Here is a 3622-nt window from a genome sequence, read left to right as displayed (position 1 = left end):
CCAGTAAAGCAGGCTCTCTATCCTTGCATTAGTGTGACAGCTTTGTTTCTAGAGGGACGTAATCTCACCTGGATGTTACTCATCCCTAGAAAAATAGAACTCCCCACTTGGACTTTACCTGGAAACTTTTTATTGACTTTGCCTTACAAGGGGGGTTCTCTGGTGGCTCAGATGGTGAAGAATCTGCCTGCAATGACGGAGACAGGGTTCAATCCCTGGGTAGAGGTCCCCTTGAGAAGGGAATCGCTACGCACTGCAGTATTCTTGCCTGGAGAGTTCCACAGACAGAGGAACCTGGCAGGCTACAGTAGTCCATGGGGTCACAGAGAGTCAGACACAACTGACTCTTTGGGCAACTAACAAGTATTTATATAATTACACTTAACATGTTTATGTCCTCAGTTCAGTTGCTTAGTCGTGTCCAACTCTGTGACCCCATGAACCGCAGCACACCAGGCCTCCCTGTCCATCACCAACTCCCAGAGTCCACCCAAACCCACGTCCATTGAGTCGGTGATGCCATCCAACCATCTCATCCTCTGTCATCCCCTTCTCCTCCTGCCCGCAATCTTTCCCAGCATCAGGGTCCTTTCCAATGAGTCAGCTCTTCACATCAGGTGGCCAAATTATTGGAGTTTCAGATTCAACATCAGTCCATCCAATGAACACCCAGGACTGATCTCCTTTAGGATGGACTGGTTGGATCTCCTTGCAGTCCAAGGGACTCTCAAGAGTCTTCTCCAATACCACAGTTTATGTCCTACCTCCACCCAAAATATGGAGCTTAAAATATGTTAATGATTAATCCAACAGAGAGTTCAGAGTAGGTTTCCATCTCTCAATTATGTTCTAATTCATGTATCTCTCATTCCTTTGAAAAAACAAATATGTATAACATATGATCTAGCATACGCTCAACCTAAGGGGATTCCCCATCATACCCAGAGCACATCAGCAAACAACTTTCTGAAATGTTCAGAATTCTATCCAAAAAGGAACCAGAGGATATGCAAGCCTGAAGGTGCCCAGGTTTTCATGTGACCAGTAGAAGTTCAATTTGCCTGGAGCAAAGGACTCATCATCAGAAAGTACAGAATACGAGGCATTTGCGGGTCGCTCTTCTGCCTGAGGAGACCGAGACAATGCTACGAGGGCTGGGTGGATGACTGGGAGATTGGGCTGGAGAGGAAACATAGTAAATTGGGAAGAGGACGGACGAGACAGCCTGGACGCTTGAACCAGCGTAGGGAGGGTTGATGACTGCAAGACCCGAGCAGCGTCATCCATTATACCAGAAAGCTGGCGGGTACTATGGGGAAAAAACAAAACAAGAAGAAAGTGGAGGAGGTGTTAGAAGAAGAGGAAGAAGAATATGTGGTGGAAAAAGTTTTAGACCATCGAGTGGTAAAGGGCAAAGTGGACTATCTCCTAAAGTGGAAGGGGTTCTCAGATGAGGATAACACATGGGAACCAGAAGAGAACCTGGATTGCCCTAACCTCAGTTTCTGAGTTTCTGCAGTCACAGAAAACAGCACACGAGACAGATAAATCAGAGGTAGGCAAGCACAAAGCTGATTCTGACTCGGAAGATAAGGGGGAGAAGAGCAAACCAAAGAGGAAGAAAGAAGAGTCAGAAAAGCCATGAGGCTTTGCCCGGGGTTTGGAACCAGAGCGGATCATTGGAGCTACAGACTCCAGTGGAGAACTCATGTTCCTGATGAAATGGAAGAACTCTGATGAGGCTGACCTGGTCCCTGACAAGGAAGCCAATGTCAAGTGCCCACAGGTTGTCATATCCTTCTATGAGGAAGGCTGATGTGGATGACGACAAAAAAGATGACAAGAATTAACTCTCTTGAATACCAGTCTCTGTCACATCTGACTGTGGGTTTCAAGTGGGGAAAGAAGGAGTTCTATTTGTTTTGACACCATAAAGGTGGCTTGAGAAGATGTCCTTTGAAGAGCCAGTATAGTTTCTGTGCCCTACAGCAGCCCAAGGGCTTTAAAGCCGTTCCATGCTGTATAGTTTGTACACCCATCCCGATGGAGGGGAAAGAGGGTCAGTGTTTCAAGGCAATCCGTTCTGAACTTTGCTAAGAAAAAAAAAGCAAAGGGCCTTCTATGAGGGACAAAACACAGAATGGGATGTGGGAGAGCAAGAGATTCTGTAGATCTTCAAAGAGCATCTCCACAACCCACACAGCCTTCTTCCCAATAGTGTTAACTCTGCATTTTTACAGCATAACATGTGTGTAGTTTTTGGCTATTACTGGTGTATTATTTGGGGTGGCTGGGATGGGGTGGGAAAGAAGAGAGATGGGTTAGGATCATTTTTGTTAAAATTTGGGGAAACAGTGAAATAAAGGAAAGAACGACTAATGATGATTGGGTTCTGTGTCCAGAATATTGTATCCTTTCAAAAAATGTCATTGGCAACTGAAAGGAGGACTGTGAGAGACTGTTTAAAAGCTGTGGGTGCCTGAAAATTAGAAGCCAAGGTATTCCCTGCCTGAACTTAATGCTGTTCCCAACAAAGGACTAAGAAGCTACCAAAGCTGCTATTTGGGGGATGGAAACTGGTTGAGGAGGAAAAGTACTCATTGGAGTACACAGGCAGATCGTTCTGTCTGAGAGGTGCTACTTATGAAACTGACAAAAAGACCCTTTCTTTTCCTATTGTGAAGTTACCAATATCAGCTTCTCCATCCAAGCCACTGGTGAGGTATTTAGGGAAGAGCAGTGTGGGATAGGAGATAGGCGAGTAGAGAAAGAAAGGGCCAGTGGAATACTCTTGGAGCCTCTGTTTCTTGAACTTTGAAATCCTTGGTGGCAGGGTTCAGTCACTGACAGCACAAGTTCAAGAGTGGAATGATTTCAAAAGTCCTGGTCTCAGGAGAAGATTTAGTTTTCATACTGGGGCAGTGGTTCACTTTATTATTTTTTTTCCATTTATTTTTATTAGCTGGAGGCTAATTACTTTACAATATTGTAGTGGTTTTTGCCATACATTGACATGAATCAGCCATGGATTTACATGTATTCCCCATCCCAATCCCCCCTCCCACCTCCCTCCCCACTCCATCCCTCTGGGTCTTCCCAGTGCACCAGCCCCGAGCACTTGTCTCATGCATCCAGCCTGGGATGGTGATCTGTTTCACCCTAGATAATATACACATTTCAATGCTATTCTCTCGAAACACCCCACCCTCGCCTTCTCCCACAGAGTCCAAAAGTCTGTTCTGTACATCTGTGTTTCTTTTTCTGTTTTCCATATAGGGTTATCATTACCATCTTTCTAAATTCTATATATATGCATTAGTATACTGTATTGGTCTTTATCTTTCTGACTTACTTTACTCTGTATAATGGGCTCCAGTTTCATCCATCTCATTAGAACTGATTCAAATGAATTCTTTTCAATGGCTGAGTAATATTCCATGGTGTATATGTACCACAGCTTCCTTATCTATTCGTCTGCTGATGATGCTTCCGTGTCCTGGCTGTTATAAACAGTGCTGTGATGAACACTGGGGTGCACATGTCTCTTTCACTTTAAAACAAAACAAATTTTTTAATCCTAAGAATTAACTAAAATACAAAATGCTATCTCAAATCATGAGAT

The 3622-nt window shown here is 44.2% G+C and overlaps 1 pseudogene; it reads left to right on the top strand.

Moving 5' to 3' along the window:
- Positions 1 to 1311: 1311 nt before the first annotated feature.
- On the top strand, positions 1312 to 1816 carry LOC133042869 (chromobox protein homolog 1-like; annotated as a pseudogene).
- The last annotated feature ends 1806 nt before the right edge of the window (positions 1817 to 3622 follow it).

Source organism: Dama dama, chromosome 21, assembly GCF_033118175.1.
Source record: "Dama dama isolate Ldn47 chromosome 21, ASM3311817v1, whole genome shotgun sequence".
NCBI lineage: Eukaryota > Metazoa > Chordata > Mammalia > Artiodactyla > Cervidae > Dama > Dama dama.
Note: the sequence above shows the minus strand (reverse complement) of the source record. Positions and strands in the feature narration are given on the sequence as shown.